Source organism: Choloepus didactylus, chromosome 2 (genome assembly GCF_015220235.1).
Source record: "Choloepus didactylus isolate mChoDid1 chromosome 2, mChoDid1.pri, whole genome shotgun sequence".
NCBI classification, from domain to species: Eukaryota; Metazoa; Chordata; class Mammalia; order Pilosa; family Megalonychidae; genus Choloepus; species Choloepus didactylus.
Window position 1 is genome coordinate 194,884,638 of NC_051308.1, and position 12,735 is coordinate 194,897,372.

General features: G+C 39.8%; 1 protein-coding gene and 1 pseudogene across 6 annotated transcripts in view; one reads left to right on the forward strand and one right to left on the reverse strand.

Moving 5' to 3' along the window:
- TUT4 (terminal uridylyl transferase 4) overlaps nt 1-12,735 on the forward strand; it is a 154,799-nt gene that overhangs the window by 72,450 nt on the left and 69,614 nt on the right. The gene's annotated exons all lie outside the window — the stretch shown is intronic.
- LOC119527323 lies at nt 4,841-5,867 on the reverse strand (annotated as a pseudogene).

Here is a 12,735-nt window from a genome sequence, read left to right on the forward strand (position 1 = left end):
AATCAGCTGCCTACGGCACCATCATACAGCTGTGCCTCCATCAACACAATTAATTATTTTTTTTTCAATTTTTAGAACATTTTCTTTACTCCAGAAAAGAAAGACAAGAAAAGGAAACTCAAATCCTTTCATACCCCTAACCACGCCCCCCTCCATTATTTGATTCATAGTTTTGGTATAGTACATTTGTTACTGTGGATGAAAAAATGTTAAAATACTAGTACCTATAGTATATAGTTTGCAATATATATATATGTATATATTTTTTTTTCCTATATGCCTCTCTATTATTAACTTTTAGTTATAGTGTCATACATTTGTTCTGGTTCAAGAAAGAGATTTCTAATATTTGTACAGTTAATCATGGACATTGTCCACCACAAGATTCACTGTTTTATACATTCCCATCTTGTAACCTCCAACTTTCCTTCTGGTGACATATGTGATTCTGAGCTTACCTTTCCACCACCTTCACACATCTTTCAGCACTGTTAGTTATTCTCACAACATGTTAACATCACCCCTATCCATTTCCAAACGTTTAAGTTCACCCTAGTTGAACATTCTGCTCATAATAAGCAACCGCTCCCCATTCTTCAGCCTCATTCTATATCCTGGTAACTTATATTTCGTGTCTGTCGAGTTTATATATTATGATTAGTTCTATCAATGAGACCCTGCAATATTTGCCTTTATGTGTCTGTTTTATTTCACTCAGTGTAGTGCCCTCAAGGTTTCTTGATCAGCCCATTTCTTTTAAGGTGGTTTTGTTTGCACAGCATACATTCTGTCCTGAGTAAACAATCGTTGGTTCCCTGTATAGTCATATATTTCTGTATTCAGCACCATCGCCACTATCTATATAAGGACATCTCCATTTCTTCCACAAAGGAGGAGGAAGAGTCAAAGAAGGCAGAGAGACAAGAGAAAAAAAAAAAAGGGAGAGAGAGAAAACAAAACAAAACTTGACAACTAGAAAGCAACAAAAGGAAAGCTAGCATCAACTTAAAGTAGAATAGAGTCAGACAACATCACCAATGCCAGGGGTCCCATACCCTTCCCCTATTCCCCACACCCCCATATACATTTAGCTTTGGTGTATTGCCTTTGTTATATTAAAGGAAGCATAATACAGTGTTTCTGTAAATTATAGTCTCTAGTTTGCATTGATTGTATTTTCCCCCCAATCCCACCCTATTTTTAACACCTTGCAATGTTGACATTCATTTGTTCTACCTCATGTAAAAACATATTTGTACCTTTTATTACAATTGTTGAGTACCCTAGGTTTCCCTGAGTTACAACAGTCCCAGTCTTTATCCTTCATCTTTTGTTCTGGTGTCCCACATGGTCCCAACCTTCCTCTTTCAACCATACTCACAGTCATCTTTGTTCAGTGTACTTGCATTGCTGTGCTACTATCTCCCCAAATTGTTTTCCAAACCTCTCACTCCTGTCTTTTCCTTTCTGTCTGCAGTGCTTCCTTTAGTGTTTCCTGAAGAACCAGATACCTTGTTCACAAACTCTTGTCATTGTATGTTTGTCAGAGAATATTTTAAGCTTTCCCTCATATATGAAGGACAGTTTTGCCAGATATAGGATTCTTGGTTGTTGGTTTTTCTTTCAGTATCTTAAATATATCACCCCACTTCCTTCTTGCCTCCATGGTTTCTATTGAGAAATCCACACATAGTCTTATCAAGTTTCCTTTGTATGTGATGGAACACTTTTCTCTTGCTGCTTTCAGGATTCTCTCTTTATCTTTGACGTTTGATAATTTGATTATTAAGTGTCTTGGCATAGGCCTATTCGGATCTGTTCTGTTTGGGGTACGTTGTGCTTCTTGGATCCGTAATTTTATGTCTTTCATAAGAGATGGGAAATTTTCATTGATTATTTCCTCTATTATTGCTTCTGCCCCTTTTCCCTTCTCTTCTTCTTTGGGACACCAATGACGCATACATTTCTTGCTTTTCGTTCTGTCCTTAAGTTCCTGGAGACGCTGCTTGTATTTTTCCATTCTTTTCTCTGTCTGTTCTTTTGTATGTAGGCTTTCAGGTGCCTTGTTCTCCAGTTCCTGAGTGTTTTCTTCTGCCTCTTGAGATCTGCTGTTGTATGTTTCCATTGTGTCTTTCATCTCTTGTGTTGTGCCTTTCATTTCCATAGATTCTGCCAGTTGATTTTTCGAACTTTCAATTTCTGCCTTATGTACGACCAGTGTTATCATTATGCGATTCATCTCTTTCACCATATCTTCCCTAAACTTTTTGAATTGACTTATTATTAGTTGTTTCAATTCCTGTATCTCAGTTGAAGTGTAAGTTTGTTCCTTTGACTGGGCCATAATTTCGTTTTTCGTAGTGTAGGTTGTAGTTTTCTGTTGTCTAGGCATGGTTTCCTTGGTTACCCCAGTCAGGTTTTCCCAGAACATACGGGATTCAGGTCCCAGAAGGAAGAGCTATTCAGTATCTGGTTTCCCTGAGGGTGTGTATTAGAAAATTGGTACACCCTGTGATGCCTCAGGTCACTGTGCTATTCTGCCCAGCAGGTAGTGCCTGTCAGCCTGTAACTCCAGTGTGGTGTAAGATGGTGTGGCCTGTGGCTGTTTTCCTCCAGGCTCTGGGGTCTTGTTCTGAATGGAAGGCAGGTAGTAGAGCTAGGCCCCACGGGCCCTTTCTTCTTAGGGAAGATATACCCTCTAGGGAGAGGTCATTAGCATTTGATTAGGGTCTGCTTGTGCAATCTCCACCCTTGTCTGGGTCAGAGCCCTGGGAACTGAAAATGGCTGAGGCTTTCTCCACTGAACCAAAACAGGGACAGAAAGCCCCTTACAGTTTGTGGCCACCCTCTGGCTCTCCAAGGTCAGTTGTCACCGAAAGCCTCTGTCTGCTTTCTGGGGATTCCTAGCTGGTAGTGAGCAGTCCACGCTTTTTAATTAAAACCCCACTTGGAGCTCAGTTGAGGGTGGCCACAAACTGAAAGGGGCTTTCTGTCCCTGTTTTGGCTCAGTGGAGAAAGCCTCAGCCATTTTCAGTTCCCAGAGCTCTGACCCAGACAAGGGTGAAGATTGCACAAGCAGACCCTAATCAAATGCTAATGACCTCTCCCTAGAGGGTATATCTTCCCTAAGAGGAAAGGGCCCATGGGGCCTATTCACTTGCTAGTAGAGAGCTTCTCTCTAGCACCATGAGGCTTTGCAGCTTGGCTGTGGGGGAATGGGGTCCCTGGCTTGGATCCGTAGTTTCTACTTACAGATTTTATGCTGCGATCTTGGGCATTCCTCCCAATTCAGGTTGATGTATGATGAGTGGACCATCACGTTTGTCCCCCCACAGTTATTCGGATTATTTACTAGTTGTTCTTTGTTGTTTGTTAGTTGTTTCAGGGGAACTAACTAGCTTCCACGCCTCTCTTTGCCACCATCTTAGATCCTCCTAGCATATGCTTTGTATACATATATGTTAAACTTCATTTTCAATTTTTCAGCAATTCAAATATACAATATATTTTCATTTTGAGAATACAAAGAACACAGCATGGAAGAAGATTGAGAAAATAGGCTCCTAGTAGTCACTAGTGTTTCTGTAGATTTTCTTTTTAGTGTTTTCCACTAGAATTTAAAAATGTCCTCCATGGTTCTGCAAGAGTAGAGCTGCCTGGTATGGGAGGCAATGAAAGAAAATGGACCCATTGTTAAGAGATAAGAAGGAAATTCAGGTAAGAGAATATAATTTGAAGCTCAATATAAGAACACTCTTCAACCAGAGTATACACATCCAAATAGGTACTAAGGGAAGAAATAGTATCCTAATTCCATTCTCAAAATTGTCTGTTAACAGACCAGATAGATAGTTCCCATTCAGCTAAGAGGGGAGCTCTCTTCACAGCATTGTGTAAGGAATGGAGGGGCATAGAGAAAGGAAAGTGGTGGGAGGCAAATTGCTTTTAAGATACCCTGGGCAATGGGTAACTGTCTTGCGCAAACCTTTCACAGCTAAAGCTGTGACTCTCCAGCTTTCTTCACAAATAATGAGAGATGTAGTAGCAGCTTGCTATTGAAGAACTAGACAGATTGTAAAAGAAATGTCTATGGAAAGGGGTCATATACCCAGGCAGCAAGGCAATGTGGGTACTGAACAAGAGTTAAGTGTTTTCAACCGCTCTGCTCTTTAGATCAGCTTAAACACTCAAAACCCTTCAACTTTAGGTCAAATAATGGTCAAATAAAAAGTAAAGCCATGTTTCAAATGCAGCAAATAGCTGGAACTGCAGTAAAATAATCACTTCTCTAGAATATAACTTGGAGAGCCCAGCCTCTTGAACCTCCTTCATCTGAGAGACACCCACTAGCCAAAGATGTTGCACTAGTGAACAAACAGAAAAAAATAGTGGAAGTACCACCAACACAACTCCTATAGAAAGAGACACGAGAGGGTGATGGAGCTGCATCCAGCACTGGATGTTCACTGACTAGGATAAGCCTGAAGGATATATAACCAAGACCCAGGAAATAGGTCCTTCTCCATATCCACGTCTATAAAAATTCTGAATTTGTAAACACTGACATCAGTCTGTCCATTTTTAGAGTCTTGGGTTAGTGGAGAAGGGAGTTTCAAAGTCTTTGTCTCCTCTGAAATTTCTAAAACGGGCATCACAAAGAGGCACACAAGGTCGTGAGATTATTCTGAAATAAAGAATTTACAAGATGGGGAAGAATTTTACAGCTGTCAGAGTTCATTTTCCCCTCAAATAGAACCTGGCCTTTTGAGTCCTGCAGAGTCAGCCACAATGTGGTAAGGTGCATTATTCTCCTCCCTTGGTAGTGAGCAGGAGAGGGCAGATGCTCTCTTGGCTATACAGCAAGTAACAACCAAGGAGTGTGACAAAACCAAATTGAATGTATTGGAGAAGCTGTGAAAAAGATGGTCCAGTAATTTTGGTTCTGGGGAGGGAAAGGGTTTCTAACTTCCCTCACAGATTGGTGCCCACAAGGTCATTTTTATTCTTCAAGTCTGTCCTTAAAGTCCTGCAATGCTATTCAAACTGGACCCAGTTGGATCACTGTGGTGCCTGGTTTGAAAAGGAGCTGGATGCAGTGCTAATGTCTCCCCACAAGTCATTGCCTGCCAAAATTGGAGCTGTTGCTGGTGTTGTGACAGGAGTAGGAGAATCCAAATCTAAAAGAATATCTGTATCACTACCTTTGTGATTAGATTTTGGAATGGCTGGTGGGGCGACATGGTTACTGATGGCAACTGAGGGGGATGGTGGGGGAATAGTGAATTTGCCTCCAGGTGGGGGTTGGAGTAAGCTTAGGCCCCCAGCTCCTGAGGTCCTGGGCTTAGAAGCACCTCCTTTCTTGGTTGTAATGTTCCCAGTACTCAACTTGATGGTCTGTCCTTCCTTGAAACCCAGATCTAACTTGGGATGAGTGTCCATTTCCTGAGATTCTTTGGAAATCTCAGATTCCTGCTTTACAACCACATGAAATGATCTTGCAAGGAGACATTAAAATTGAAGGCATCACCCTGATCTGTGAAGCCAATGCCACTGAAAGCATTACGCCTAGTACCATCCTGGATCTGAATTACAAAGTAGTGGCTGGAATCTGTCACTGTCTCCACAGCAATGCAAGAATATTGTTCTACTGGTGCCTGAGCAAAGAGCTCCCCTGAAATGTTATCCTCAAGTTTGATATAGGCAGTCTTCCCTTTTGAAGTGATTTGGAGGCAACCAGTCCAATCAGGTTGGCCTGATTTCCAGTCAGCTGCCCTGAAACTGTGGTTGGAAGCCCAAGGCAGAATACGGTGGACGCTGACATCTGGCTTCACACACAGGACCGACTCATACTCTGACTCGGCCGCCATTTTGCTCAGCAGTCTGCACCACTAGGGGTGGAGCTGATATATTTTAAAAATTGATAAAAACTTTGCCACAAAGAAAAGGCCATGCATGGTTGGCTTAACTGGTGAATTCTACTAAACATTTAATGAACAATTTAATAACAATTCTACAAAAACTCTTCCGGAATATTGAAGAGGAGAAATACTTGCCACCACAGTCTATGAGCCCTGCATTACTCTGGTATCAAAACAAGGAAAACTTCAGACCAGTATCCCTTTTGAATATAAATGCAAAAATTCTAAACATTATTTTAGTGAATCGAATCCAACCATATGTTAAAGAAATTAGTGCATCATAAACATATGGGCTTTATTCCAGGAATGCAGTGTTGGATTTAACATTAGAAAACCAATCAATATAATTCACCATATTAAGAAAATAAAGAAGACTATATGATCATCCCAGTAGATGCTGAAAGAAACATTTTTAAAAATACCAACTTTCATTCCTGATATAAAAAAAAAATCTCAGCAAACTAGGAATAGAAAGGAATTTCCTTAACTAGCATGTTGATAGATAGCTCTATGGAAAACTCACAGCTAACATCATACCTAATGGTGAAAGATGGAATGCTGTCTTCTAAGATTAGGAAAAAAGACAGGTATGTCCACTCTTACTATTTCCATTTGATATTGTATTGGAAAGTGTAGCCAGTGCAGTCAGACAAGAAAAAGATATAAAAGCCATACAGGTTGGAAAGGAAGAGTAAAACTTCTTTTATTTGCAGACCATATAATTGTTTATGAAGAAAATCTGTTGGAATCTGGAAAAGAGTTACCAGAACTATTGAGCAAGTTTAGCAAGGCTGTAGAATACAAGATCAATATGTAAAAATAATTGTATTACTATATTCTAATAATAAACAATTGGAAATTGGAATTTTAAAACTACCATTTACAATAGCATAAAACAAAATGCAGTTGATGGGCAGGTAGAATGGTGTAGCCGTTCTGAAGGTCAGTGTGGTAGTTCCACAAAAAGGCTAAGTATGTGGAGGCTATAAGGTCCTGCAACCTTATTATGGGGTATGTCTGGAAGATCTGAGAGCAGGTACATGAAGGGACATTTGCACACTGGTGTTCATGGAGCAGTATTCATGATTTGCAATGGGTGGAGGTAGCCTAAGGGTACATAGACTAAGGAACAGAATGGTGAACTCTGGTGTATGCATATAATGGAATATTGAGCAACTACGAGAAGGAGTGAAGCTGTGAGACATGCAACGAGGTGAATGGATCCTGTACACAGCATTTGAGTGAAGTATGCCAGAAATAAAGGCAAACACTATAATGCCTCACCAATATGGACTAACTACAATGTGTAAACTCAGAATTGAATCTTAGAACACAGTCTAAGAGGGGAACAATCATTGTAATGGTCCCTAGATTGTAAGCTCTTATAGCAGTCAAATCTATTCCTGAATTGTAATGGCTGTCTCCAGACTTTGAGATGCTGATCCCTTAGTGTATAACCTGATTGGTCTCTGGAACAATGGGTATCTCTGTGACACCTGAAACTCAGAGCTAGAGCTCGGCAGATATGAATGTCAGTATTAGCGAATACAACAACTGTTAAAAAAGAAAAAAAGCTGAAAAAGAGCCCAGACTTCAATTATTGATATGAATGAAGCAAATCTGGTTAAGACTAGGGCAAACTGGGCCAAAGTGTAAAGGTTGAAACTGTTTGTGTTTTAAAACTTCAACTTCCGTGTGAGACCAAGGGAAGAGATGTCTATTTGGTGCAGAATCTGTATTTTCTAAACAGTATAACCCTGTAGTCGGCTTGTTCAAATGCCACGGTTACATGGAACTTTGAATAGGAAGTAAGATACAGTAGGTTAGTATAAGAGTGAAATAGTGACACATCCCAAAGTAATTTGGGCAGAGAATAAAGAAGGGCCAAAGTAATTTGGGCAGAGAATATTTACAGGGCCACCTGAGGAGCTGGAGGAAAGTGTGGAAGTGTTGGACTTCCTCATCTGGACTGATGCTGATGTTGTCACAAACATTAGGACTGGTGGTTTGATGTGCTGAGCCCTCCAACCTGGGACTTGCCCTTATGAAACACGTCACTGCAAAGGAGAGGCTAAACCTGCTTATAATTGTGCCTTAAGAGTCTCCTCGTGAGTACCTTTTTGTTGCTCAGATGTGGCCCTTTCTCTCTCTCTAACTGACCCACTTGGGCAGGTGAACTCACTGCCCTCCCCCCTACATGGGACCTGACTCCCAGGGGTGTACATCTCCCTGGCAATGCAGGATATGACTCCCGGGGATGAATCTGGACCCGGCATCGTGGGCTTGAGAATATCTTCTTGACCAAAAGGAGATGCAAAATGAGAATGTGCCAGTTTGAATGTATTGTGTCCCCCAAATGCCATTATCTTTGTGGTCTTGTGGGACAGACGTTTTGGTGCTGGTTAGATTTGCTTGGAATGTGCCCCACCCAGCTGTGGGTGGTGACTTTGGTGGGATACTTCCATGGAGGTGTGACCCCACCCATTCAGGGTGGGCCTTGATCAGTGGAGCCATATAAAACATGCTGACTCAAAGAGACTGAACAGAGTGCAGCTATGAGTGACGTTTTTAAGAGGAGCAAGCTTGCTAGAGAGGAACATCCTGGGAGAATGCCATTTTGAAACCAGAACTTTGGAGCAGACGCCAGCCACGTGCCTTCCCAGCTAACAGGTTTTCCGGATGCCATTGGCCATCTCCAGTGAAGGTACCCGATTACTGATGTGTTACCTTGGACGTTTTGTGGCCTTAAGACTGTAACTGTGTAGTGAAATAAACCCCCATTTTATAAAAGCCTATCCATCTCTGGTGTTTTGCATTCTGCAGCATTAGCAAACTAGAACAGAGACGAAATAGTTTCAGTGGCTAAGAGATTTCAAATGGAGTTGAGAGGTCACTCTGGTGGACATTCTTATGCACTATATAGATAACACCTCTTAGGTTTTAATGTATTGGAATAGCTAGAAGTAAATACCTGAAACTATCAAACTCCAACCTAGTAGTCTGGACTCCTGAAGACGACTGTATAACAATGTAGATTACAAGGGGTGACAGTGTGATTGTGAAAACCTTGTGGATCACACTCCCTTTAGTGTATGGATGGATGAGTGGAAAAATGGGGACAGAAACTAAATGAAATGTAGGGTGGGATGGGGGGGATGATTTGGGTGTGGTGTTTTACTTTTATTTTTAATTCTTATTCTGATTCTTATATAAGGAAAATGTTCAGAAATAGATTGTGGTGATGAATGTATAACTATATGATTGTACTGTCAACAGTTGATTGTACACCATGGATGATAGTATGGTATGTGAATATGTTTCAATAAAACTGAATTTAATTAAAAAAATGCAAAATGTGTATACTGAACACTACAGAACATTCTTGAGAGACATTAGCGATACACCTTTTTTCATGTGTCAAAAGAATCAATTCTGTTAAATATCAGTTCTTTCCAGATTGATCTATTATTCAGTATAGTCCCAATCGAAACCCCAAATTGAGAATCTGATTCTAAAATTCACATGGAAATGCAGAGAACTTACAAGAGCCAAAATGACTTTGAAAAATAACAGAGTTGGAGGACTAACACTACCTGACTTCCAGACTTTTACAGCTACAACAATCAAGACAATGTGGTATTAGCATCAAATAGACAAATAGATTAGTAGAACAGAATAGTTCTACTATTCTAAAAATAGACCATGTATGGACAACTGATTTTTGACAAAGGTTCAAAGACAATTCAATGGAGAAAAGATAGTGTTTTCAACCAATGGTTCTAGATTAATAGGATATCCATATTATTAAAAAGAATGAACTTTGATCCACATTTAGATCCTTGTATCTTGGAGACAGTTGACTAAGTGTAGGTATCTGTCAAAAAAGTTGGAGGGAGTAGAGGAATGGTTGGAGGAGAACCTAGAAAGGTAGGCTGAGACCAAGTTGTTTTATATTCCATGTTAAGAAGATGGTATTGTATTGGTTCCATTGAGGATTTTTAAGTAAGAATAACTGGTAGCAGCGTGGAGAATGGAATGAAGGGAAAATGATTGAAAACGGGATTTGTTTTTAAACTTTATTTATTGAAAAATTAAAACAAACACACAAGCAAACAAAAAAAAAACCCCACATTTCAAGCAAAACAAAGGATTAAGGGAAACGACCTAAAATAACTACTTTGCTTCCAATTTGTTCCTACCATACCCCCCAAAAATTAACAAATCCGAACAAAACAAAGGAATAAGAAAAACAAATAACCTAAAATAACTACATTGCTTCCAGCATGATCCTACCATACCCAAGAAAGTTTGCAAACCATAATCATTCCTGAGCATTCCCATAACATTGAGATTACCCTCAATAGCTTATTTGTTCTTACTAGATTATCATTCCTCCTTTACTAGTTGCTATCTCTCTGTCCCCGACGTACTACAATATAAAATATTTATTTTACATTTTTCACAGAGTTCACATTAGTGGTAACAAAATCTCTCTTTGTGTCTGGCTTATTTCACTCAGCATTATGTCTTCAAGGTTCATCCATCTGTCATATGTTTCATGACCTCGTTCCTTCTTATTGCCACATAGAATTCCATCGTGTGTATATACCGCATTTTGTTTATCCACTCATCTGTTGAAGGGCATTTGGATTGTTTCATTTCTTGGCAATTGTGAATAACTGTGAACATCGGTGTGCAAATATCTGTTTGTGTCACTGCCTTCAGATCTTCTGTGTATATCCTGAGAAGTGAAATTGCTAGATCGAAGTGTAACTCAATATCTTGTTTCCTAAGGAACCGCCAGACTGTCTTCTACAGTGACTGTACCATTATACAGTCCTATCAACAATAAATAAGAGTTCCAATTTCTCCACATCCTCTCCAGCATTTGTAGTTTCCTGTTTGTTTAATGGCAGCCATTCTAACTGGTGTGAGATGACATCTCATTGTGGTCTTAATTTGCATCTCCCTAATAGCTGGTGAAGCTATTTTTTCATGTGTTTTTTTTTAGCCATTTGTATTTCCTCTTCAGTGAAATGTCTTTTCATATTTTTTGCCCATTTTATAATTGGGCTGTTTGTACTATTGTTGTTGAGTTGTAGGATTTCTTTATATTGCAAGATACCAGTCTTTTGTCAGATACATGGTGTGCCAATTTGAATGTATTGTGTCCCCCAAATGCCATTATCTTTGATGCAGTCTTGTGGGGCAGACATTTTAGTCCTGATTAGATTGGAATTCTTTGAGTGTTTCCATGGAATGTGCCCCATCCAACTGTGGGTGATAACTCTGATTAGATAGTTCCGTGGAGGCGTGGCCCCACCCATTCTGGGTGGGTCTTGATCAGTGGAGCCATATAAATGAGCCGACAGGCAGAGGGAACTCAGTGCAGCTGAATGAGGTTTTGAAGAGGAGCTACAGCCAAGAGGGACACTTTGAAGAAAGCACAGGAGCTGCAGATGAGAGACAGTTTGAAGACAGCCATTGAAAGCAGACTACATGCTCCAGAGAAGCTGAGAGAGGACAGATATCCCAAGTGCAACTAAGAGTGACATTTTTGAGGAACTGCAGCCTAGAGAGGAATGTCCTGGGAGAAAGCCATTTTGAAACCAGAACTTTGGAGCAGACACTAGCCACGTACCTTCCCAGCTAACAGAGGTCTTCCGGACTCCATTGGCCATCCTCCAGTGAAGGTACCCGATTGCTGATGTGTTACCTTGGACACTTTATGGCTTTAAGACTGTAGCTGTGTAACCAAATAAACCCCCTTTTATAAAAGCCAGTCCGTCTCTGGTGTTTTGCATTCTGGCAGCATTAGCAAACTAAAACACATGGTTTCCAAATATTTTTTCCCATTGAGTTGGCTGCCTCTTCACTTTTTTGAGAAATTCCTTTGAGGTACAGAAGCTTTTAATTTTGAGGAGTCGCAGTTTATCTGTTTTTTCTTTTGTTGCTTGTTCTTTGGGTGTAAGGTCTAAGAAGTGACCTCCTAATACAAGGTCTTAAAGATGATTCCCTACATTATCTTCTAGGAGTTTTATGGTGCTGTCCCTTAGATTAAGGTCTTTCATCCACTTGGAGTTAATTTTTGTATAGGGTGTGAGGTAGGTATCCTCTTTTATTCTTTTGGATGTGGATATCCAGTTCTCCCAGCCCCATTTGTTGATGAGACTGTTGTGTCTCAGATCCTGATTGCCTTTTATGTTCTTATCTCCATGAATCAAAAGCATTTTGTGGTTCTTCAAGTATATAAAAATAATTTTGTTGTATGATAGTCATTAAGTATGTTGCTTTTAATTCCTTGGATAAATCCTAAAATAGTAGTTCTGAAAATTTCGATGCTCATCTGAGATTTTGATTATAATCAGGAATTGCAGAAATGGTCAGAAATTTTTAAAAAATGAGCTTATCTTCCCTTGCATGTTTCATAATTCTATGCCTTAGGTAAGCTTTACTTATGCTAAGCCTGAGTGTGGTAACAATGAGGGAAATTAGGAGTGAACCAAAGTCCTTGTGTAACTATTTGGGAGAGGATCAGCTAATTTTTTTTTATTATTAAATTCAGTTTTATTGAGATATATTCACATACCATACAATCATCCATGATGTGCAGTCAACTCTTCACAGTACCATCATATAGTTGTGCATTCATCACCCCAATCTATTTTTGAACATTTTCCTTCCAGCAGAAAGAATAAGAACAAGAATAAAAAATAAAAGTAAAAAAGAACACCCGAATCATCCCTCCCCATCCCACCCTATTTTTCATTTAGTTTTTGTCCCCATTTTTCTACTCATCCATCCATATGGTGGATAA